Source organism: Eubalaena glacialis, chromosome 12 (genome assembly GCF_028564815.1).
Source record: "Eubalaena glacialis isolate mEubGla1 chromosome 12, mEubGla1.1.hap2.+ XY, whole genome shotgun sequence".
Classification (NCBI taxonomy): Eukaryota; Metazoa; Chordata; class Mammalia; order Artiodactyla; family Balaenidae; genus Eubalaena; species Eubalaena glacialis.
The window spans coordinates 41,325,375-41,352,812 of NC_083727.1; the positions used below are offsets into that span (position 1 = coordinate 41,325,375).

The 27,438-nt window shown below is 35.2% G+C and overlaps 1 long non-coding RNA gene across 9 annotated transcripts in view; it reads right to left on the minus strand.

Annotated features, from left to right (window-relative positions):
* The window catches only part of LOC133102340 (uncharacterized), a 730,306-nt gene that overhangs the window by 46,132 nt on the left and 656,736 nt on the right, over positions 1-27,438 (minus strand). The window contains exon 7 of one of the 9 annotated variants that reach the window (XR_009702908.1): positions 7,437-7,698. The exons of 7 other annotated variants lie outside the window; for them this stretch is intronic. This is a non-coding gene — a long non-coding RNA (uncharacterized LOC133102340). Of the gene's footprint in view, positions 1-7,436; positions 7,699-20,202; positions 20,528-27,438 lie in introns of those variants that run through there. One more of the 9 variants, XR_009702911.1, reaches the window with a different exon arrangement.

The following is a 27,438-nucleotide window of genomic DNA, read 5'->3' on the forward strand; positions in this document are numbered from 1 at the left end:
AAGAACATCTGTTCTAACAATGGAATTTGGGGGGCAGTCAATGCTTAAGTAATTGTGTTTAATTGATGGCATTTATACTTCATAAATAAATAAATAATAACAATATCATGAAATAAAACACTCTGAAAACCAAATTATTATGGAAACATTCCAACATGAATTTGCTTATTACTTTGACCTATGAGATTACTTATCATTAATTATATGCTGGAATCATAGAAACATTTGCAAGCAAGATAGTAGATGATAATAAAATCTGACTATAGATTTGTAATTATATTGATGGTTTAGAAGATTTCTTTGTTTAATTTAGAGTAATTGAAAAACAAATGTGGTTGATTACCAATTTTGTATCCAACCCAATCTTGAAGTTCTGTTCCTTTTTCAAAAGAACTTGTATTTTAAAAATCTGCTTCTTATTCTACATTTTCCCTGCAACAACTCTCATTCCAACTCTGATTACCTTATATCCAGACAGACATTTTTCATAACTTCTCAGCCTTCTTCCTGACTCTTGATGACCTCCACTTTATACCCTGCCAACAGATTCACATTTCTAAAAGCATTTTGATAATATCCTATCCTATTCAAAAGGCTACAGTAACTCTCCTTTCTCTTATTGTAAATTTAGTTCTTTGTCTTGATAGAATTTCTTTCTCTCTTTTTTGTTGATCCATCCTGATGGAGTAGTTACTCAATCTCCTCCCAATATAAGTAATCCAGATTTTTCCCAATGTAATTAATGAACTCAGTCCTCTTGTTCTTCCCCTATCCACTTTCTGTCACCTCTAAGTACTTCCTCCACTTTTCCCAATGGATATTAAGCATCACCGTCTGATGTAATTCCTTGCAAAGAATGTCTTCCCATTTTTTTCTCTTTTCAATTTCCCGTTTGAGTCAGTTGACATTTCACCTCTTGCATCAAACTTTCCCCACTATTTATTTATATGTGAGCTGTTCCCTGTCCTCAAAAAAAGGCTTTATTGCCAATAGATATACCTTTAGTGTCACTTATCATATACTGATTAATTATATAGCTTTATTTTCTGCTCAAGCAGAGTAAGTTCCTAGCAGACAGGGACTGTAGAAAATATTGTTTAAACCCTCCAGTGTTGAACAATGGACCTTATATATAGTAGTTCTCTGAATAGATACATACTATATGAAATCATGCATTAATGTGCTTTTCAGTTATATTTCATAAATATATAATTATTAGAAAAAGTAGTAGTTAAAATATTTAAAGAGGAAAAGAGCTTTAATAACATTGCACATTAAAGAATAACATATTCTTGAACAATTTTCCAGCTATTGCTTTTGGATTTGTTAGCATAATGTTAGCTGCTAAAACAGACTCCCAAATTTCAGAGGTCTAACAAACACAATACAGTTTTATTTTTTGTTCACATTACGTTCCAGTACAGTGTTGCTCAGAACTGCAATGCAGAAGGGCTTTTATTCATGCAGATTTTTAGTGACCCAGAGTGATAGATATTGCCATTTTGAACAGTGTTTCTAAAGTTTCTTTGGGATTTAACTTGTGGCTAGTGGAAGAGGAAAGATATTGGAAAAACAAAACTCAGAGGAGATTTTCATATGTCAAGCCTAGAAGTGATGTGCAGAAATTCTGCTCACATTCCATTGCCCCAGGCTCAGTCATATGGCTATACCTAACTGCAGTGGGCTCTGGGAAATGTAGTCTCCTTCTGGGGATTCACCTCCAGAAAGAAGTCTGCACCTAAGTAACAGGGAACCTGGATTTTTGACAGATAATTCTTTTTTTCTGCTACAGCATCCATCCAGAATTTATATTAAAATAATGTATATTTATGGGGACTTCCCTGGCGGTCTGGTTGTTAGGACTCTGTGCTTCCACCTCAGGGGGCCCAGGTTTGATCCCTGGTCAGGGAACTAAGATCCTGCAGGCCACAGGGCATGGCCAAAAAAAATGAATATATAAAAATAAAAAAATAAATGTTAAAATAATGTATATTTAAATATCTGGGAATAAGTAACTATTCCACTATTAAGAATTTTTTTTAAACAATGCCAGAGATGTGACTACATTAACCTTGTATTAAGACAAGGGCATTATTCTGTTCCTATTATTGCAAAAAAAAAAAAAAAAGAGAGAGAGCATTTTTTCAGTAGTTTCTCAAGTTACTACTTTATTATAAACCTTTGAATTATGAGAAATGCTGTAAGATTTTTAATATGCCAAGAAGTATGCAATTAAAAGTATCTTTAACCTGTTCCACAATTTAAAATAGGATGGAACAGTTCTGTGGACTTTGCTAAAATAGATTTATTATCAAGTATATTTGGCCATTAAAGGGTATAAAATGCATCAACGCACACTTGGGTTTAGCCCAGCTCTCTAGGAATCAGACTGAAAGTACTGTAAACAGGCAACTCCTTTCTGTACTCATTGAGTCTCATTCCTTAGCCCCTCAGGAAATTACTTTTTTTAAGCTATACTAAACTTAATAGTACATGGTTTCTTTAGAAAAGGAATTTGAAAGTGCAAATGGGGGTAATAGCTGAGACATACTTAATCTGCTTTTATAAAGGTGGTTTGATATACTTGGCAAATAAAGTCAGATAAATTTTACTTTATTAGGCTTTTTGACTAATCAAAGCTCACCAAGCACATAGCCTAATTCAACAATAAAGGAAACCTGCTGTTTAATATGCGACACTGTCATCAACACACAATTAGATGTAAGTGATGAACTATAAAGTCTTGGTTTACACACATGACAATAAACATAAGTGTACCTCAACATGAATCTTTCAAATAACTGAGGTACTCAAATCTTAGGGTGAGTCTGTTTTTGAAAAAGTCTCTGAAGAGGATTAGGTAAGGCAGATTTGACTGGAGTTTGTCTAAAGTTAGAAGAAAAAAGAATTATAGTTAAGATCCCTTGAGATACTGCTATATACAAATTCTTTTTATGAAATTAAATGCTGACCCATAACATGCTAAAAATTCTTATAGATTTATTGTTAGGTTCGAAGCTGAATAATGAAAATTTTACTTCTTTTACTTTTCACCTTTACATATAAAAACACAAAAATCTGATTACATTCACAACACTATAGGGTCAGGTATGTTGTTCAAATCCTGGCTCTACAAATTGCAGGTTTTGTGTTTTTAAGCCACTTACCTAAAGCTTTCTGTGCCTCGGTTTCCTAATCTGGGAAATAAGAATAATATTTGTACTACATCATAAACTTACTATGTGAATGCAATAATTTCAAAAACATAGAATGTTTAGACTTGTTTCATAATACATGCTCTTTTAATGCTAACTGATGTTAGTGCTACAGGAAATTTTCCATAACGTAGAACACACGTTATTCCAATTTCCTGGACAGGGAACTACCAGCACTCCTTTTTGGCAGGTTTTATGTCCCCTTTTTTCTTTAATTTACAGGTGCTGACCCCCCAATAGTACGTAAATAATTGGGCACATACCCAATTTTATCCCTACCTCCATCACTACTCCCAAGTGCCTTTCCTTGAAATATATAAGCAGAAATAAAAGATTCTAGTCTAAATCTGAAATAGCATTTTAAAAAGGAAGTTAAAAAAATAGTTAATGGAGTAACCTTTTGTCTTGTATACTGATTGAGTACAGAGTCAGGCTTGCTGAGAGAGAAGATTGAAGTAGTTATTCAGGGAGAAGAGACAGGAAGAGCAAGAGAAGACAGTCCCTGAATTTTTAAGAACTTTAATGTCCTGGTTCCTAGTTTATATGTGCAGTTGATTTTCATTTTTTTCCTCATTTTTTCCCATAGAACATGACTTGAAGAATTGGTTCCTGTAATTTTCAAAATAAGAGCTCTAACTGTGCTATATCATCCAATAAGGGTGGGAAAATGGGTTAAATAAAGGTATAAATGTTCTCTGAGGATTTGATAATCTATTTTTTTTTTCTCCTCTGCTCATGCGTATACTTTATTGTCCCATAAACTTTACTTACAAAACGTAAGTTCAAAGATAAAACCATTAAGAATTTCAAGACAGCAATAGCAGAGCATGAAACCAAGCAAGCGTGGGGCCCTTCTGAGCACGGTTCATGTGGGACTTGATCAACTGGTAAAAGAGCCAAGGCTCTGAGATACCCACACCATGTCAGTGACAGAAGTCCAAGCTAGAGATATTGAAGGAGCCCTCAATGCCACTCAGGCACTGAAAGCCCTGTCACTGAGAATGAACCAAAATGTAAATTTAGGAGGATAATTTATGGACATTTAGGACTTTGGATTTTTAACCCACAATAACAAGAAAACTTCATTTCAAAAGAAAGGTGAGGTCTTCAAGTTTGCTTTGGTTATTGAGGGTCCTTTGTGGTTACACATCAATTTTGGAGTCGTTTCTTCTATTTCTGCAAAAATAGGGGATTTTGATAGGCATTGCATTAAGTCTGTAGGTAGCTTTGTGTAATATGGACATTTTAACAATAGTTCATGACCATGGGATGTCTTTCCATTTATTTATGTCTTCCTTAATTTCTTTCAATAACGCTGTAGTTTTCAGTGTACAAGTCTTTCATGTCTTTGGTTAAGCTTATTCCTAAGTATTTTATTCTTTTTGATGCTATTGTAAATGGAGTTGTTCGCCTAATTTCTTTTTCGGATTGTTCATTGTTAATGTGCAGAAATGCAAGTGATGCGTATATGTTGATTTCATATTCTGCAAACAAACTTTGCTAAGTTGTTTATAGTGATGCTAGCTGTGGTCATTCCAAGGACCATTATTTGTTTGGAGATGTTTGTTGAAGGGGAAAATAAAATTCCATGGACAATTATGTTAGGGATAAACAGCAAGACTAATCCCCTTTTTTTTGAGATTTATAAAATAGATTATCTAACAACTTAGATAAATCTCAAAAAAAACTCTGGCATAAGGGTTTCAAATCATAGATGGACTAGTGATGCACTGCCATTCTGGTTCTCTTCCTGAAAAGGAAGACCCTGCCCTTGGGGTCTTACCTGTGTATACCTTTATATCCCTCCTCCCCTTAAAACTAAGCTGGCTTTGGTTGGCTCTTTTTATATGCAATCAAGAATCTTAATTTTTAAAAAAATCAGTTTGTAGGGAAGAGAGACTATAAGTAAGAAAAAACTAGGAGATAAAGAACAGAAAGAAAATTACCAGTATCTAGAAGAGAATGGAGAGTTTGTGCACAGAAGCAGGAATACTATGATAAATCCCATGGAGCCAAGGACAAATATAGAATAACTGGTGCTCAGAGCTGCCTCATTTCATTTGATTTTCCTATCACAATTCCAGTCTACAGGTTTTCTTAAAATGCTTGCTACCCTTTTCTTGAGGTAATTTTAGGAGGGAACTGTTTTAACCAATACAAAGTGACTCATTAAAAAGTTATCAACCACAGAGTGTTTAAAGAGGAGGAAAGCTTGCTCAAGAGCATTGATGCCCTTACATTTACTTAAATGGATCAATCAAATTTGTTATATAAACCACAACAGCATGCATACCTGATTAGCAATCTCCAAGTAAATGTTATGCTCAGACATTCTCTGGGCAAAGCATGTTACAGAATGTGTAGACGTTCTCATGAAAAGAAACTTTTTCAGATTTAAGATAAAAGAAACATAAAATGTGTTATTTCAAATTTTGTTCACTAGAGATTAATTTTATGTATTTTCTTCCCAGTTTCTGTCTAGTTAATGTGTGAATAATATTGCCAACTTCCTTCTGATGTTAGAAAGAATACAGAATGAAGTTTTTCAGAGGAGTCTGAAATCCCTTTCTAAGAGTCTATATTAATAAATAAGTAAACAATAGGAATTTTGAAATAGGTGTATCTTTTTATCCCAGATAAGTTTAGCATTTTAAAATGACACCTATCTGACAAAAGAATAATGTTTCGTGTCTGAAGGCACAGATAATTGCATCCAATTGTGTTAAAACACAGAGCTAATTAATTTTTAATTGTCACAGTATCTGTCTCTCTTCCCCTCTCTATTTTTCCCCCTCCGTTATCAGTTTAAAGTTTGCAAGGAGGAAACCACTTATTCGTGGAGCTGCTTGAAGTGACAGGTATCTGGGTTAAGATTTTATGAAGAAACTTGTTTATTGAAGCATAACACACACACATACAACTGTCAATTTTTACAAATTGAGCATACATGTAACCACAACCTAGATCAAAGATAGAACATTACTTCCCAAACCCTCCTACTGTCCCCTTTCAGACACAATAGACCGCACTCCCAAGGGATAAGAACTGTCCTGACTAAACATCATAGGTTAGTTTGGTCCGGTTTTTAGTTATGTAAATGCAACCATACTGTATATACTTCTTGGCGTCTGGGTTCTTCTCCTCAGTATTGTGTTTGTTAGAGTCATCCACTTTCCTGTATGTAGTTGTAGTTTGCTTATTCTCATTGCAACTACTCATGATGCAACTGTTGTCCATCATGTGACTATCCCACACTTTATCTATCTACTTATGATGGGCATCTTTTTTACTCAGGTTTTAAATCTGTGTGGCTGTGCATGAATTTTCATTATTTCCACATAAGCCAGAATCTCGTGTTTCAGTTCTAGCTAGATCTTTTCGAATTTTCTGAGTAGCTGAACGATTGCACACCACCTTGTAGGACACCAATCAGATCTGGTACAGATAGATATATCAGTGCACATAGTTCAGGCCCAACTCACCAATCACCTCAATATGGCTGTCTCTTTAAACCATTTCCTTCTTAAAAAATAACAAGTTCTCTCCTGGAATTAGAGGTTTGATCTGAAAATTGTTGGTTTTGCACTTAAAAAATGCTGGTGCACCTTTTTTTTTTTTTAATTTAGAGATTTGGATTTTCTCTTTTATTTATTTATTTATTTATTCATTTATTTATTTGGTTGCGCCGGGTCTTAGCTGCAGCATGCGGGCTCCTTAGTTGTGGCATGCAAACTCTTAGTTGCAGCATGCATGTGGGATATAGTTCCATCTAGTTCCAGGGATTGAACCTGGGCCCCCTGAATTAGGAGCACGGAGTCTTAACCACTAAGCCACCAGGGAAGTCTCCTGGACTTTCTCTTTTAAAGAACAGTTCTCGCTTTGTGGGATTAAACATTTGATCCATCTCAAACACAGCAAGGGTACCTCGCTGTGTTTCCTTAGCGCTGACATCATTTCCTCATTACCTCTCTATCTCCATGGGCTGCCCTCCTAATCTACTGCTCCCTACTGGCCACTGAGTACTGGACACTCTATAAATTAATTGTTGCCACCCCGGCACTGAAACTTACGAGAAGAAAATCTGGTTAAGGTCTCCTTTCTCTACTACACTATTTCTTCAGGCAACTCCACCAACAAATGAAGTTCTCCTATGATAAAAAGTAGGGCAATTTCAGAGAGAAATTACAATGTACAAAGGAAATTTGTAATTTGAAGAGGAAAGGCTGGGTACAAAGTAATTAGGAAAGTAGGGTCTAAAATGCTTAAGTTTGAAACCACACTCAACCTTGGGTAAGTAATTTTACCTCTGTGTGCCTCAGATTCATTCAGACTGCAATTCCAGTTTACAGAGAAGGCAACTGAAGATTAATCTTACATCTGGGAGGTTGCTCTCCCAGGTGCCGTTGCTCTTGATGAGATATGTCAGCCCTCAGTTTCCTGTTTTTCTTCTTGTGCACTCCTCCTTTCTTCATCAGTTCTTTTCCTGAAAAATATTTACTCTTTCTAACCCAATGGAAAAACAACACAACTATCAACTAAACACAACCTTGCTCAGAAAGAGGGGCTCGTTTGCTGGATCCATTTGACCTTCCCTGATATGTTTCAATTGTGATTGAAAAATATTTTTCAATTGATTCATTGAATTGTGATTCATTCAGCCTGAAGGAGTTACTTTTAGAAATTACCTGGGGGAGCCAGAGATGAGTAGTACCAGGGAAGGGAGTATGGCATCCTGATTTCAGTGACTGGCTCTTGGGTCAAGGGCAGCTATGACATCTTGTTTGACTTCATTATTGTTAGTACCATCAGTATGTACTTCAGGCAAATTGATTCTTTAGCTCATTGATGTTCTGTTAAATTAAGCATGTGCAGATCCCAAACCATTACTTTTGGGATATTTGCATTTATAATGTAAATCCATTTAGAAAAGGGAATATGTTCTCTTTTAAGAAGGTGATCTACACTTTCCATTGAGCTAAGTAATCTTGATTTATTGGAAAAAAATATTTTCTGTTTTGCTTAAGGTACAGGTCCCTACTGAAATAATAAAAGCCCCAAATTATGCCTCCTTTTATTCCTCCAGGAAGAGACTTACACTCTTATTTTTAAAGTTCTGCAGTCTTCTTTGCTTACCAATTCTTCTCATTGCATTTTAAACCATATTAATATTATTATTAACATCGTATATTTCAAATGTTTATGCCTTAAATATCTGTAGACGTTGGAAGTTATGTATATATTATGTAATTTTTTATCTACTAGTACCATATACAATGTAGGCACCCAATTCCTATTGCCTGATTGACCTTGAAAATGTATATTCAGCTTCCTTTTCTCACCAATTTAGTGAAGCCCTGCATCAAAATACATGAAGTTCTCTTATTTGCATGACTTTTAAAAATTCTAAAGGATCAATAACTAGGCTACTTTCAAAATTGTTTCCGGAGAGTAGGTTTTGTTTCATCACAGAAAAAATTCAGAGAGGAGACAAGGAGACGAAATAAGCAAAGTGGGGATTTACTGAGAAACAGTACACTCTCAGGAGGGAGAGCAGGCAGGGTCAGTTGAGCAGCTGCCCCATTTCCTTTTGACAGGCTGGTTATATTGGATGTGAAAATAATTGGGCAGAATATTCATTGAGGAGGGAAGAGTTTGGGGGGTAATTTCCTGGTTTTTGTCTCAGTTCCACCTTCCCGAGGGGAGGGGGTGGTTTTTGTCCTTATTTGGTCTTGCTAGGATCTGCCATGGTCTCAGTACATGATGTGTACTGCTCTGGTTGCAATGCTAATTCTACTGTAATGAGAGCATAATGAGCAAAAATGTTATATTCAGACGCTGGGAGTTTCCACCTTTCTTTCTTTGCCTTTAGGATCCTTGTAAGATGTATGGTTTCCTGTCACATGACCCTTGCCTCCCTTCTCTGCTCAAGGCTGGCTAACTGCCTGCTCGAACAAAATGATATAAAATGATAAATATACAACTTAAATAAATCTTTTTGTTCTAATATTAATCTAACTTGTTTGTTGTTAGATGGAACTGTATATAGGTAAATGATCTCTTTTCATGAACGCCACAGTCTCCTCTCTGGATCTGGAGATAAAAATATTTCCACAGAACATCCTAAACAACTAACACTTCTTTTTTAAACATCTAATAGGAGCTAGCCATTGTGGTGGTTGCAGAGGTGTAGATAGATTAAACATCTAGCTTCCTGATTTCAACAACATGGGATATAGCTAGGGGACAAATAATCAGTTTAATTAACTAAGTGAATTTGCATGATGTCAGCCTGGTCAATAGAACACTTGTATTTGTCAGAAGAGGAGAGATGTCTTAAAATTGTAGGTGGAGCTTTAACTGAGACTTGAGGGAGGACAGAGTGATTTGGCTGGTAAACTGGTGGGAGAGGGTGTTCCAGGCAGAAGAAAGAGAATATAGAAACATGTAGAGGCATGAGACAACATGGTGTCCTTAGGAACTACATGAAATTCATTAGCACTAGTTGTTACTATTCAAGATGTGATTCCATCTTGTTATGCAGTTTCTTGGGTTTATAAACTCAGAGAGTAAATTCTTGTGAGAGTGTGAAGCTTCAATTTAGTCTCATTCTGGTCTCATATTTGTAGTAAATTGTACTAGTTATCTTCTAACTTCCAAACTATGTCTCAGTCCTTGGATACCTGTGTCTTTTTACGCATCCTTAAAATTTTTTCCACTATTTGAGGTTGACTATGTGAGTCTTGGTTACTTGCAACTCAAAGAATCCAATGCAATAAACACAGTCAACTTTCACTGATAAAGAGTAGATGGCTCTTTCTGAAACTGGGACTTGCCTCAAAGCTGGGAGGCAGAGTAGAGCAAGAACAGCTACTGTACCACACTCATTTGAGAAATAAAACGTCTAAGATTTGATGAAGTTAGGTGAATTGTCCCCAAACTTTGGAATATGTAATAGCGAGTGGGGTAAGAGATTAAACCCATATCCTAGGTGTCTCAATCATTATATCATATTGGCTATCATCTTTCAACTTTCTGTCACTGTTATGAATGTTATTGCTACTTTTGTTTGTTGTTGTTATGATTGTTATTATTATTACACTTACGTGCACTTTTTATGCGCCAAGATCAGTGCTTTACTGCTTCATATACTTTATTTCAATTGTTACAACAAAATCTTGAGATAAAATGGTTATTGGATTTTTAGTGTTTTAAATTCTATACCAGCTGCTTATTGAAATTAAAATATTTACAAATTTAACTTCTTGTTCACAAACAATTCCTTCTCATTCTTTTCCATATATTTTCCCACTTAATTGTTAAAAGCATGATGTTTTAGAAAAATGTCTCAGGTGTGATAATTTGTTCATGTATGAAATAGAATACTTTGGCAAACATACTTCTACCTCATTAGACATTCCTTCGAGTTATCTTAGGCACCACAAGTACAAAACTCCATCAGTGATATGGCTTTAATATCCCTTTTCCCAAAGGTAATGAAAGTAGTAATCTGTCACCTACTCTCATTTGCTGCCCTCAGTAACTTAATTTCCCACTCCAACTTAGAATGGTTTAATTTCTTTCTTCATTGATCCTTTCTTGAAGGGAATGAATTTAACTTCACTGGGAAATAGGTTTTATATATTTCAGTTGTTGTTTCGTAACTATTTACAGTTTTAACCTTTTTTTTTCATTCTAAACTCAAAATAAGCTCTTATTCTTTCATGTCCTGTGTTGTTTTTTTTTATTTCAGATGAAAAAATTTATTTCATGGAGCTCATTATATTTATTTCAATTTTCTTCTTCACTTTCCTAGTTGAGCCAAAATCTACAGCAAATACACACAAGCACAATAACACACATGCAGGTTATGCTATAGTTTTGTCCAGCATCTTAACTCTTACTGAAAGAAACCATTTTTCCTTTTAAGTTGAAACATCTTTTATTCTTTTCAGTGTGTATGTTCAGTTTATCAACACTTGACTTTACTTATCTTCATGGTTGATCTTTCTAAAGTTATAAGATTTGTTTTGGTTCTAACTAGTTTGCAGTTTTAATTTCTAGATTACTGTATGTCAAATTTAATCATAATGCTGTCAGCTGGTTGGATGGCTTAACTCCATTTTTCTACTTCACTGATTTTTCCTTCATTCTGGCTTAAGTCATCATTCCCTGTAGGGGATATGACAGACTAATTCTAGAAGTAAGCATTTGCCTAAGCCATTATTTCTGTGTCTGTTTCATTATGTGCCTCAAAAAGTTTTAAATTAATATTTAGATGATTTTTATTACTTATTTTTTGTGTTTATATTTTTGCTTGCTTGCTCATTGTATTTGGAAAAAATAGAAATTATTTGCTAAATTTGCTAATAAATCTAAAATCCTCATCTGATACATTGGTATTAAGGAAAGTGATTTGGGGAGTTATTGACAAGAAATTTGTGTATTTTTCTATTAAATTGCACTTGCTTTTATATAATAAATATTAAGGGAAACATAATCATGCATTTTTTGTATTCAGTCTATATTTTAAATGGTATTATCCAGTGGTATTTACTACTGAATTATGAAGAATATTTTTCCAACAAAGAACAGCAGGTATTGTATTTTCTCTCTCATTAAATCATCATTAATTTTTGAAACTAATAAAAAGAAAATTCTAATTTAGAAGGTCTTTAGAATAAGTGAGTGTGTGTGTGTGTGTGTGTGTGTTGAAGCAGGTGTGCAAAACAGCTTTGGTAGCACCACTGTTTCTGTGTTCTGTGTTACCTTATTCTGAGCAGGTAAACTACTATACTATGCTCAGAGGTGATCTGACTTAAAGTGGAGTCATTATTTATAACATGAGGCTTTGAACTTAAGGGAAGTTAGGACTGGCTTCCAACATCTATAAGAAGATGTGATTCTGGTCTATCAGCAGACACTGCAAATTCCCATAGAGAGGGCAGATTAGAAATTCTACTTGCTGTAGGCATGGAATCCAGGAAGAAATTCCCAATTTCTTATGCTTTCCACAGGTCACACAATAAGAATTGGTAGTGGGAGATCCCTAAATTGGGTCGGGGCAGTTCAGCATTGCACGAGGAAAGTAAACTATTACACAGGAACTAGCATTCCTGATACTGATAGCCAAAGGGGGAAGAAAAAAAGAATATGTGACTGTGTGTGTGTGTGTGTGTGTGTGTGTGTGTGTGTGTGTGTGTTGAATGTAATGAATTATATTCAACCACATTGAAGAAGCTGAAAGGAGGCTAATAATTCTCAGTGCCCTGGCATGTAAAGTACAATCAGATGCTTGGTGTGTTTAGATGCTCAGTCAACTGTATGTTCCTACTCAGAGGAATATAGAGGGTTTTGACTTAGCAGTGGCAACAGAGGTGAGTCCAGCAGTCTAACAGCCTGTGTCTGGTGGTGAAGGTGCCGGTGGTGGTGGCTTTATAACTACACTGGTCCTGGGCAATGAGCTGATGTATACTAAGAGACCCAAGCTCTCTGGACTCCTGGCCATTCTCTTAGCCTTTTGTCGGTGAACTACCAAATGCTTTCCAATAAATCCCTTTCCACTTAGATAACAAGAGTTGGTTTTAGTTGTTTTCCAATCAAACAACTATGACTAGTAATCCCATTACTTTGCTCCAAAGATGTGTAAATAACCTGAATGATCCCCTTCTTCCCTCTCATGGGCTGGCCTGGCAATCTTATTTCTATCCCTGTCTTTCTTCTTTAACTGCCTGTTCCAGATGCTCTAATTATACGGTATATCTGTTTTGTTTTGTTTTATCTGTTTGGTTTTTAATTCTCTCTCTTAGTTGCAGGAACATAATGTTTCAGCCAGGTACACAGATACCCAAAATAATGACCAGATTTCTTAGATTTTATTATGACTAAGAGTGGTCATGTGTCTAAGGTGTGGCCAATAATATATGAGTAGAAGTGATGAGTACAAATTCTGGTCCTTTCCCATAATTGGGAAGTACTGCCCCTCACTTCAGCTCATCCCCCTTTCCCACCTGCCGAAATGCATGTACAGTAATGAGTCATCTTGGAAATGTGTGTGAGCTCAACATACTAGGGATAGTGAAGCCATAAGTTCAGCGAGCTTGGGCCTTGTTGACTTAGTTCCCATACCTACTCCATTTTTGAAGTGATAGAATAATGTCCTTGAGTTAGAAGGACACATGATAAGTAGTACAGAACCTCACCAACATTTACTTAACCATCACTCACCTCTGGTAAAGACTTTTAACCCTCCTCTACCGGTTAATGCCATCTTCTTGGCATTAAAATACACTTTCTCATGTGTTTTTGTTTAGTGCTACCTTTTAGATAATAAGATTCTAAATGGAAGATGTCTACAATTTGTAAGGTATCAAGCACAAGAGCTTGAAGAGTTATGACAAACATACATATGTGTCTGATATTATTTACTGCCACCCATTCCAATTACATATCTTGACATATCCCACATATTTCATTTCATAGGATAACTATGATAAAAGAAATCTAAATTTCTGTGCAAAGAAAACCTATTGGACCTATTGATTCGAATAGGTTCCTTGCCGGCTAAGAATCACTGAGATTGCCTTCTTAGGACCATTGAGTAGACCTTTCCCTAGATGACATGTGTTTTATACTGAGCTTTTGGCCAGATTGTTAATTAGAACCAACCCCAGACCAAAGAGATTTTTGAACTTAATTGTAAGATCAATCATCATTATGATAATCTGGTGCTGGTGATTTTTCAATATCATGTACACAATTTAAGTAGTTCTGGTTACACGCATATAGATGGAGGAGATGGTATACACAAATTCTTGTGTTCTACTGGAAAAGAAAAGTCACTTTTTAACAAGAGGCAGTCTTATTCAATTTGGGTAAGAAGATTTCCTGAATACTTAAGGATCATTATCTAATGAACATTTAAAAATGAAAAGCTCTGACAGTTTAAAAAAATCTACAGTTATTTTGGTGACAGTCTCTGAGGAAGTTTGAATGTGGCAGAGAGGTTTAATTTTTTAGGATAATGGTTAGCATGGATAATTCATAATAAGTTTAACAATTCAAGGCTCAAAGCTGTTAAATAATTGCAACTGGATTGCCAATTGGCTTTACTCAAATCTAAAAGGGACCTTTAATGTACTTAATATTTTGCTGAAACATAATTCAGTCTCAATGACTTTGAAAGGGACATTAATAGTTTTCTGAAAATATAACCTTGAAAATTAAATCCATTATATATTTCCAAGATTATGGATGAAACTACTCTGTCAAATAAGTCACTACATTAGCATAATGAGGTATGAGGGGAGATATAAGTGAGAAACAGCAAGTAAAAGGTACTTTGTACCACAATTTGCTTACATTTAACCAAAATGATCTTTAAAAGTGGAGCTGAAGGGTCAGGTTTATCATCACTTTTCCAGCCTTCAAGTAATATATTTCTATTTAGCAGAACAATTTACTGAAAATTGCTGTAGTAGGAATTATGCTTGGTCCAGCTCCCTGCCTGCAGTACACAGGGTTTGAGTGGAAGCAACCTCTGAGAACAGCTATTAGCCAACCATCACTTCCCTGAAGCAAAACATCTGAAGTGTACATGACTATCACTTCCCTTCTAGAAAGCAAGCAAATCAAAAGGCAGACAAATCATTAAAAACTTTTTTCTGGAACATATATATGCCGAAGAAGAAAACAGCAAAATGTTAAAATGCTAAAGAAGTAGCATGGTGTATTCACATCTGTCACACTGAGGCTGGGAAATGTCAACTTGCCTGGTCATTCAGTTTTGGATGTGATTTTTAAGTGTTTGCCTAAAGAAGAGTATGTATGCAAAATCACATGAAAAGATATTGGACTGAAGGTAACAGATTGAAGTTTTCAGGTGCATTTCTTCATTTCCTGTATTCAAATAAGAATTTTTTCTCTAGCTGCCTAGATATCTTTTGACTTGAGAAATTGTCTTCAGCTCAAAGACAGCTGAGGGGAATAATGTACAGCACAGTGTCTGACCCACAGCAGGCATGAGTATTTGTTGAGTGAATATTGAATGTGTGCGTACTGATTAGCTTGAAAAGTAGGGCTTTATGTTTGCATATGGCATTGGTTAAACAAATGATTGACAGAATCCTCTTGGGCAATGATTTAAAATTCTTTTTAAGATTTCCTCATTCTATAAAAATGATGTTAGTTGTGTCTTTTCCTGTTTGGTAGCTCTGGTGTGCTATGGTTGTCAAAACATCAATTTCTTTGCTGTGTTGGTGACTTTTAAAAGAGGACAAAATTGAAACTGATTCATACACCATAATGGTGTTGATGATAGGGATAAAAGAGAACCAGTGAAGCTGTTCTCCTTGACCTTTACTGGCAGATTTTTCAGTTAAGAGGTAATCACTATGGGAAACAATATTATCTAAGTCCACCAAGAGCTCATATAGTCAGGGGTGGTAGGACCCACATTGTTCATAGATACATTGCAACAATATGGGGTGGGAAGTTCACATTCTAATTTAATTTGTCCTGAAATTCAATATTGGTCTGGAAGAGGTGGATTAAAAGAGCTAAATGCAAACTTGAAAAATACAATACAGACTGGATGAGGATACATGTACCTCAGGGTCTAATTGAGTATGTAATTCAAAGGAGTTGTCACTAGATGCCATTCTTTTCACTGATAGTATACATCTCAGCAGTCTGAATGGCTTCAGGCAAATGAGATGTAATAAAATCAGAGTGATAATTCCATAAGCTATAAAAATGCAGCTACTTATATACTACAATAAACAATAATGATAAAATGAAATAATACAAAGAGTAAGATTTTAAAATTATATGACACTTAATATGCCTTCTATACTCTAAGTAGTGGCACTTAACTGTGTCATTACACTCCATTGTGGGTTTGATCAAATAATATTATAATAATTAGAGTTATTGAACTATTAAATGGTTTTAACTTTTTAAAATTAGAGTACTTCTAAAGTGGTCCATATAATAAACCCTGCTTGTTCTCATGCACACTTCTATGAACTTTCTTTGATGGAAGAGGGAAGACATAGAAAACAAGAGACTGATATAACCTGTAGCCCTTTTTACTTATTTAACACCTTGTAATCTGGTGAATTCGTATGGCTACTTCATTCATGCATGTAAATATTTGGTATGTGTGTTGTAATAGAAAAAAAGTTTAAGGACTTCCTGATGCTTTACATTCCCATTGTCTCTAAGCTATTATGCTCAGTCAAGAAGGGGACAGTACCCAGTTCACTTGGGAACTCACTGGCAGGTCAGGTTAAGGATTATCTGCTTCTTTATCTGTGCTTCATTGTTCCTGAAATCACTCCCACTCCTTTTGAACATTGCTGGCCTCTTTTAGGATGAGCCAGTTGTGAGCTGGAATCCAAATCATTATAGCACTCATTGCATTTGAATGACTATTTTGTTACCTACAATTAAACAAAACACAAATGTTATGAATTAACCTGTTGCTTTCTAAAAAATTACTTGCTCCATTTTAGAGTGTTCTAGTGTTTTCAGTCAATTTTTAAACCAGCATAACGACTACAGGAGGTAAATACTATCACACTAGTTTTTGTTTGAAAAATCTGAGACTCATTTATCCAAGTTCACAAACAACTAACAGAGTTGGTCTTGAAATACATTTTTACATGGATTATGGAGGCCAAGCTCATTTCAATAACCACAGCATAAGAAATAAATTGTCCTTTGAAATTTTCTCTCTGATTACTTCTTTAAAACTATAAAATCAAAAATATAAATCTTGAGCATTTTCTGTAAAGAGTAAGTAAAAATAGGCAGAAAGTTGTGGGGTTATCCATGGTGCCCTTATGTCCCTTTTCTCACGTATCTGTTAGGTCTCCTGTGACCTCTTGCTTTATCTGCCAGTCCCAAAATGTGTTATCCAGAATGGACGCTCATCTCTTTTTTTTTTTTTTTTTTTCTTTTTTTTGGTCTAGTAGAAGGTGCCAGCTTTTAGACTGACTACAACTGACAACTATTAACAACCTAAAAGTGTTATTATTTTTTCCTTAAAATATATATATTCAACTGAAAATTATTCAATCTTGCATTATAGAGCAGTTCAAAATGAAAGACTGCTTTGCTAATTTATTTATTTTCACCTGCAATCAATTATTTTACCTAACAATTTAGAATTATGCTAAGAGAAGAAATAAAGTAGGTTCATACTCTACAAAGGATCTATGAACAGAGCTAAAATTATATATTTTCTAACTCCTTCACAGATATTAAGTTGATCCAGTATTATACCTGCAGAGGTTCTAAGAGGATATTACTTGCTAGAAATCTAGAAAAAATTCACAAAGAGATCAATAGAAACTCTTAAAAGAATGGTATGGTATTTTCTTTTTATTGCACTAAAGATATAGGTTTAGTAAGGGTTTACTTCTTAGTGGCAGAGAAGAGGAGTAGTGAAAAAAGGCAATTTAAAAAGTCCTCAAAATACATCTGAGCAAATTTGGAACAAACTGTAGTTCACCTACTTGAAACATTTTATGCTTAGAAATCTGGAAACCATTCTAGTAAATTGCAAAAAGTTGTATGCTTACATTGTAAGAAATTTTTTGACTTTGTTTGCATAATTTGTCAAATTAATTCAATAAATTTTAAACTTTTTGTATATGGATGGATATGTCCCAATATGAATTGTCCAGTTTTACTTTAATGATAGGCAATAAATCTAATCACCTAAATCTCTAAGGTTAAATTCTTTTATTTAAGTTCACTTAGAAGCATTTTTCTTTAGGTTTAATTTACAACATATTTTATTTTGTTTTTATTGCAAATTGAAAAAATCAAAACAAATATATTCAGAAAAGAAAAATTATTATGACATCCAGACTAATTGCTTTAAAGTTCTACTTCTGCTTTCAGTCTTGTTCAACTTTAAAATAAAACCAGCACTCACAAAAAAAGTGAAAATCTCTTGCTTTTTAAATGTAGATCCTCATTAACAAGGAATGAAGGAATTATATGGGGAAACCATCTGATGTTTCCCTTGTCTTTTAAACAGGAATTTTTAAAAAAAACACCATATATATTTAAAACTTTAAAAACAACTTGAGTTTGAAATTTTTTAATTAAAATTTTATTATGTCATTAAATAAATTATCCCTTTATTTGCTTATAACAGTATTATCAAGAAAATGGGGGAAGAACTAGCACAGATGTCTACTACTAGTAGACTGACTACAACATAACGAGCAGCTGTCACCTTTCCATTATGTAACAAAAGGATTGGTTGACTAAAATATACTTATGGAATTACATAATTTCATCTGTGAAAACAAGGAAGCAAAGAAATAGTTGCTTATCCAAACCTGTCTTATAAATTTATTTTCATTATATGATCCTGGAAAATCTGTGGTAGAAAATGTGCTACACTATGTCACAAAGCCCCATCAAACTATTTCAAATGGTTTCAAATGGTTTGACTAGTGTTAAGGTAGGAGAGAATTATTAGATAAGACTTTGTAAACTAAAAGGTGATATACAAATAATAAAAATAGAAGTAATTATTATCAATCAATAGAATATAGCTGAAATATGATAAAATCTTCCGAAAGAGCATTTTCTTGGTTTTCACTATATTTTCTTAATTTCATTAGCAAATAAATTTTATTTTGCAAAAACTTAAGTCACATTCAATTCTCAGTGTGTTTGGGTGTGTGATAAGATTAAATAAGTGCATTCTATCCTTTCTCTCCCACTGAATGCAATTATGAAACCTGGACAGGATGCATATAGTAGCTATGTGAGAACACTGAAAAGTAAATAGTAGCAGTCATGTTGGGGAAGAGTGGAGTTCAAAGTAACACCAAATCAGCAGCAAGTTCACCATTTTTTTTTTTTTCCCTTGAGTAGTCTCCAGCCTGAACACACTGCAGTAGGAAACCCCAGATGTGGCAGTCGGGTGCAAAGAGAGTTCTTGGAGAAGCACTCTCATTTTGGTTCAGATGTGGGAAAAGGAGCTCTTAACACTTAAGAAGAGTGAGAAACCCACCTTCCCCTTAATTTAATTATTTTCTCCACTGTCTCATGCTCTAGCCCCCAAGCAATTTGCAGAGCATAGCACCAGAGTTGGCAGTGGAAAGTCATAGGAGCCAAAACTCTGAGGAAGGGGAACTTTCCTCTTTGATTGGGGCCCAAAACTGTGAAGACAAATCCATGTGGCTATTTTTTTTAACCCTGTCTTCTGATGGCTTGCTTCGTATGTGGTGCAGCTACAGAACTGTGTGACAGAGCTGGATAAATAAAGGTCCAGCTCTCTCTGAAGGAAAGTAAAAGGGATCCCCAGGGAACCAAAACACCAAGGAGAGCATTAAGGGGAAGGAGGTTGGGCGATAAATCCCATAATGTGGTCTATAAACTCCTGATGGAACCCCAAGCTGCACATGTACGGATCTGATCCTAATCAGCAAACCTAAGATATAACAATTCTAAATATGAATGCATATGTTTGCTTCTAAATGTATAAAGCAAAAAACTGCCAGAACTGAGAAAAGAAATCTTCAATTACAGATGGAGAAATCAACACTCCTCTCTCAAGTTATGTATAGAACTAGTAGACAAAAAATAAGAAGGTTATAGAAGAAATGAGCAACATCATGAACCACCTGAATTAAGTTGACATTTAAAGAATAATAATACCCAACAACCACAAAATATGCATTCTTTTCAAGTACATGAGACAGTCAGCAAGATAGACCATACCCAGCATCATAAAAGAAACCATAACAATTTTAAAAGAATAGAAATCAACATGTATGTTTCTGACCATAATAGAATTAAACTAGAAAACAATAACAGAAAAATAACAAGAAAATAGTCAATAATTTGGAAATTCATCAACACAATTCTAAATACATAACCCCTGGGGTTAAAGAGAAAATCTCAAGCAAAATAAGGAAGTATTTTGATATCAGATTTTTTTTTTTTTTAAAGAAGGCATTGGGTCTTTTTTTTTTAAATTTTATTTATTTTTGGCTGCGCTGGGTCTTCATTGCTGCACGTGGGTTTACTCTAGTTGTGGAGAGCAGGGGCTACTCTTCGTTCTGGTGCACAGGCTTCTCATTGCGGTGGCTTCTCTTGTTACGGAGCACGGGCTCTAGGTGCGCGGGCTTCAGTAGTTGTGGCACGCGGGCTCAGTAGTTGTGGCACACGGGTGGCTTAGTTGCTCTGTGGCATGTGGGATCTTCCTGGACCAGGGCTTGAACCCGTGTCCCCAGCATTGGCAGGCAGATTCTAAACCACTGTGCCACCAGGGAAGCCCAGAAGTACTTTGAATTAAACAAAAATGAAAATGCAACATATCAAAATTTGTGGGATGCAACTAAAGCAATGCATAAAGGGAAATTTGTAATAGTATCGTTTATAGTAGAAGAGAAGATTTCAAATCAATAATCTAAGCTTCTACTTAGAATAAAGAAGAAAAAGAACAAAATGAATCCAGATTAGTAGAAGAGAGGAAGCGATGAAGAGATCACTGAAATTGAAAACAGATTTACACTAGTGAAAAAACAATAAACCAAAATCTGCTTCTTTGAAAAGATCAATATAACTGATAAACCTTTAGCAAGATTAACAAAGAAAAACGAAAAGAGACAAATCACCAATGTCAGCAATGAAAGGAGTGTCACAATAGAGTGTGAAGATATTTAAAGGATAACAAGGGAATATGTATAACTTTAGGCATATACATTCGGCAACTCAGATCAAATGGACCTGTTCTTATCAAGAGAAATTCTATTGCTCTTACAGAAATGTAGTTTGTAAAATAATCCTAAAAAGAAATCACCAGCTCAGATGATTTCCCTGGCAAAATCAACTAACTATTTAAGAAGACACCATTTCTACACAACACCATTATTCATTAGGGGAATGCTAATTAAGACCATGAGATATACTATGTATCTATTAGTGTAGATAAAGTAAAAAATACTAACCATACGAAATACCGGAGACGATGCTGAGCAAGTCACTTTATTATCCACAACTGAAGAGAATGCAAAATGATACAGCCACAGGGCTTCCCTGGTGGCGCAGTGGTTGAGAATCTGCCTGCCAATTCAGGGGACACGGGTTCGAGCCCTGGTCCGGGAAGATCCCACATGCCGCGGAGCAACTGGGCCCGTGAGCCACAACTACTGAGCCTGCGCGTCTGGAGCCTGTGCTCCGCAACAAGAGAGGCCGCGACAGTGAGAGGCACGCGCACCGCGATGAGGAGTGGCCCCCGCTCGCCGCAACTGAAGAAAGCCCTCGCACAGAAACGAAGACCCAACACAGCCAAAAATAAATAAATAAATACATTAAAAAAAAAAAATGATACAGCCACAGAAAACAATACGGCAGTTGTTAAACGTACATTTACTATATGACTCAGCAACATCACTACTATTTAATCTAGAGAAATAAAACCTTACGATCACCAAAAAAAATGTATACAAATGTTTATAGCAGCTGTATCCATAATTACACCAAACTCAGCAACTAAAAACAAAAACTCAACTATTGATACAGACAACAACTTGAATGAATATAAAGCATGCTGATTGGAAGAAGTCAGTCTCAAATGTTTACATGATATATGAATATAATTTGATTTGATTTATATGACACTGGTGAATAGATAAAACTATTGTGATGGAGAATCTATCAGTAGGATAAGTGTCTATGTGTGTGTGACCATAAATGGATAATACAAACTAGTTTTTTGGAGTTATAGAGCCATTTGGTGTCCTGATTTTGGGGTTGTACCAAAAAAAAAGTGAATTTTACTGTATGAATACTAAATATATAAAATTAAAAGAAAACCAGTGCCTGCAAGGAACTGCGTACTGGAAACATATTCTTGAAGAGAAAAATTTTAGAGCTACTCTAGATATATCAGGACTTAAGATACAAAGGAGGTTAATTTTCTGTTGTTTCACATAGGCAAGACACATATGACATCATTGTTGGAATTATTGCAGATAAATCTTAAATTGATATTTGAAGAGTAATACCAATATTTAATCAATCCTAGAAAAAGAGGATTCTATATTGTTGTCTTTCTTAGTCTTTCTTCCTCATATCCTGACTTATAAGCCTGAAGCTGAGTTACAGATACATTATCAGTAGTTTTCACAATTTGATTCTACCTCTTTTATAGCCTGGGACTACTCCTTACCAAGGCCATGGAGCATATTCATATGATCTTTTTTCAAAGGGATGCATGAATAAGCATCATTTAAAGAGTTGGTTAGGACATATAAGAATGGCAAAATGTGAGGTTTATTCCTATGATAGAGTTTATTTTATTTTATATTATATTAATTACTCAATTGTATTAATGTGAAACTTTTCATTTGTCTAAGTCTTGATCCTGATCTTAATTTTAATTATTTTGAGAACAGGAATTATGTAAACATTTCTGTTCTAACAACACAATTATATGCCCTGTAGACACTAATAAACTTATTGAAAGTAAATAAAGGTAAGATGCCCTTTCTGAAGTATCGGAGGGGAATTCAATGTGTTTCTTATGCTGAGATCAATATAATGTGGGAATTTCCAGCACAGGGATCTGTGCAGTTGTTTCCTGTTTTCATTGCTGTAACACTTAAGGATAAAAGATAAATAAAATAACAGTTGAATTGCTCATTTTTATGACTATCATAGTAAGGAATTATGAAGTGAATAAAAGTTCCAGTCTGGTTCTTTGATATGAAGCCAACTTGTGTTATTCCAAGATCTCCAAGAAGTAAGAATATATAATTAATGTGCCAGGGGGCTAAAATCAAGATGGCAGTCTCTGTTTATAATTATCAGAGGACATCTTAGTATCAGTAATGTGAAAAGGAAATAAAATAATGTAATTATTAACATCATAATTTCATTTAAATAGCGAGAATAGCTTAAATGTTTAATGTCTTTTTCCATAAAACTATTTTTTTTCTTCAACCTATTCTCATCTTGGCAGACCTCTGTTTCCAGACTTCTATTCCAAAAGTGTCAAGGGTTCTGATAAAAAGTATGTGTGTTGAAATACTGGGTTCAGTTTCAAAGAAGACCAAAATATATGGGTACTGGTTTTGCTTCATTTTCCCACAGATCATCGTCTATTCTTTTCTGCCCTCTTTTGAGGTCAGAAATTCTAATTTTTAATGTTATCTTTCACTCTTGCTTCCCATTTGGTCTAGTCAATGGGAGGTACCATTAGGAGATCATAGGGAGAAAGGGAAGAATATTTGGTCCTTACTTCCCCGCCTTTCCCACCTGTTCACTGGCCACGGTTTGGCAGAGGTTGTGTTCTTTACTTGCAGCCAGAGCTCCTATGGCTATAGCTTTTGCCTAGTTCTAGTTATTTTTGTGTCCTTATCCGTATAAAGCTAGAGATGATCATGGTTTCCTGCTCTTCTTTGTCACTGTTCTTCACAGTATCTTATTGATTCTTCTATTCTTAGCCACACCATGGTAAATAGTTCTTTCTTTGTATCCACTTCAATTAACACTTCAAGAGTGCTTTTTTTAATGCCTGAATCTAGACTGGAACAGAGTGTCATCTCTACCCTGTTTAATGATTTCTTCTTTCATACTTCAAAACTACATTACTGTAAATGAAATGTATTTTACTTTGAATTATATATATAGGTGTATAGCACATACCTATGCTATTATTTGGTGTTTTGAATCTATTTGATGGGTAAATTATTGCAACAAAACTTGAAATGAGGGTATTTCTAAGCAGCAATAAGTGGCTTTATGTGAATTGTCAGCATTTTCTTTTACACTGGGATAGATCTGACCTTTCCTCAAACTTTTCTCTAATGGATGACATTATGAAGAAAGGCATCTTCAACCTCAAAAGGGCACTGTTTGGTCTGGTCTTCATTCAAAGAAGAGAGTCCAAGATGAAAGTAAACCTGGCACTTTTACCTGAGTCAGTTGGGGGGAAGATGTCATTTAATCTATTGGATAATAATGGGAAGAAGTCCTGGAGTCATTTCCTAGAATTAATGAGAAAAAGGCATGCGGGCACAAGAAGTTCCTCTCTATTTTATATTGCTTAATTGGTATACATGTTTATCTGGGGGACTTTAAAAAGAAACTTGGCAATAGATATATGACCACATCAAAAGACTGGAGTCTAGATTGCTTCCTCTTCTATGAGCGTTAAAGCTGGCAAAAGTACTAGGTTTATTTTAATGCAGTTAGTTGGAGCCCAACAAAGAACATAAACCTTCCTTTATATCTTTCTAGTTTTGTGTGTTCTCCTGCTAATGAGCCTCAAAGATAACCACTACCCTCAGGGTAATAACAAAAATGTTTAATTCTGCATGAAGCACACAATAATATTTTTGAGAGTGTGACCTTAATGTGATTTTTTCAATGTGTTTTCTTATCTAAGTGGCATCCATTTACTAAGGAAAATATATAACATATCATTGATGCTCAGCTGGTCAGTAAAAATCAGGTGTAAAGTTGCAGAGAAATACATAATATAATATAATATATAATATAATAATATAAATTTATATTCTTATACATGTACAAATATTCAAGGTGGGTGGTTAAAATTATTCTCTTAGCATAAGTATAATTATTTAATTATAAGCATATTCAGGTATATTCTTAAAAATAAGGCAAGAAGTTAAATAGTTATCAACAAATTCTCTTTATTGGCCCAAGTTTCTCTGCTATTTATCTAACCAAGCTAATTAAACTCATAAATACGAGACTGCAATAGTAATACTACCGGTTGAGTTCTGTGCTGGTGTGATTAAAAGGTTCTGTCAGAGACTAACCTTCACATATTAAGCTGAGGACAGCCCTTCAAAGGAATGATAGCGATAAGGCTTTGAGAGAGAGAGACAACACTAGAATAAAAGTTCAACATGCCCCAGAGGATTTTGCAGTGCATGATGACTGGAGGCCTAAAAGCTAATAAAAGATAAACTTTCTACAAAAGTGCTGTCAAAAAGAAAAAAGGCGACTAGGAAATAGCCCCAAGAAGAAAACTTGGGCAAGCTCTTTTTACAACAATACAGAAAAAAAGATTAGAATGAAGATACATTCAGCTATCATACAATTTTCTGCCTTTTTTAATGCATTTCCTAGAACTGACCTTTATAAAGTTTATTTCTAGTTTCTGGCAAATGTGGAAGAATGAAAGATCACTGATAGAGCTATCTTAATCCTTCAGTCTTTTGTGAAGGAGGGAATAATGAGGAAAGTTTTTCTATATCATATTTGGAAAACAAGTTTTTATGAAGCCATAGAGAACAGTAAGAGGGTTGATTTTTCTCTCTTTCAGTACCTCTGGGACCAGTCAGGCCTGAGACTAGGAAGGAATGGGCTGCTGGCCTGTCTCCTTTATGTACACCTGATAGAAAATCAACTTCTAGCTCGGTGTGCAGGAGACTTGAATGGGCTGGAGAACATTTCTCTGATTTCGAGTCTTGGACATATGAGTTCCACTGGAGAAGGATGTGTACTGTGCTGTTAGAATGGAGGAACAGACAGGACCTCAGGAAAAGTTGTATTTGAGTTGAGTGAGGAAGGCTGGCCTGCCACTCTCAGATTAGTGAGAACGAACATTGAGACATGGTGGGGAGTCAGGACAGCTTCATGGGTGTGTGTCCTGTGCAGTCACACGAAGTCCCATGCTTAGAGGATCCCATGCTTGGATTCATGTTCTGCTCTCGCTGTCTTGAAATTCTTAAAAGTTTTTAAACAAAAGCCTCTGTGTTTTTATTCTACACTTGGCTCTGCAAATTGTGAGGCTGTCCTGTGAGGCAGGGGTTATAAGCTTTTGGTAGTTTATCACATCCTAAGCATCTCTAACAGTTTAAGAGGCCGTTCCTTCCTCCTCTCAGATACAAGCTGCTCTGAACCCCAGAAAATTGGGAGAATGTGGCCCCAAACACCTACTTATGTCTCTTCCTCCATACTTCACTCAAAGCTCCAGCTTCTACGTAGTTCTGCATTGGTCAGGGATACATCAGAAATTATAATCTTTAGGCACTTCCAACTAAACTGTAGGACCTATGCCATTTGCCTTTATCACACTGCAGTGGGCAGGTGATGAGAATCTGATAAATCACAACATCTTCAGTAGAAAGTCATTCCTTTTAAAGCTAAATGAGAGAAGAGGCAGTCAATAAGAAATTATTGATCCCCATGGGCTGTTCAGTAGTGTAGTAAGTGCTATCTCTACTTGTTTATTCTCCCTTTTACTATGGCCCTTTTCCCATGGAGTTTTTATAGTTCCATAAAGATCCCAATAGGCAATGAGGCCATATAGCACATTAGGTAAGAGGATGAACTCTAAGCTACATGACTTGAGTACAGTTCCTCAGGCCAGCACTTCCTATGTAACTTTGAGGAAATACTCAGAGTCTCTATGCCTTGGTTTCTGCAGATATCAAAGATAATGAATGCATTAATAAATTAACTGCATTAAAAAATGTGGTTTAAGTTTTACCTGCTCTTATTATTCTCCCTATTATGGCAATTCTCCCTGCTCTTATTACGCTACCTAGGAGCTCTGCATGCTCTTGATGCCCAAGAACATGTGAAAATATATGCCTACCCATAAAAAAAATCGACCTCTGATGATGAGAATTAGAATTAGGAAGCATCACAATTCTTAGCAGCTTATTACAATATTAAGGACAACCATATATCTTGAACTTATTAGTAGCTTCAGGCCCAGAAATTGAAGAGTTATAGCTTGACTGTAAAGTTAATTCATAGGCCTCTGTAAGAGAAAAAAAAATGTGTCTGTTTCACCACTCTGTGGCCTATAATTAATTGTAATTACCAGTTTGCACAGGACTGTATTGGTAGGAGGGTCAAAGATTACAAAGAACTTTCCCATTGCTCAGTGGCTAATGGGACACAGCTGCAAGGGAAATAAAACAGTATAATTAAACTTTAGTCTTTTTTGTTCCTTTCTTTAAGCAACATAGCTAGAATTTTCATGTCATCAAAGAACTAAAGAAGAAATCTTCATATGCTATAGGGAGAAAGGGTCTTCTGTATGATGAAATCTTATTGATCTTGGATGCTGACTAGTTTCTACCATCGTTTTATCGATTAAAATCTGACCTCAGCTAATAGTTCCTTGATTGGGAGATGTTCTTTAAATACATTCATATTAAAGAGACTACGAAAAAGGTAAAGAAGGAAAGGGAAATCTTAATATTTT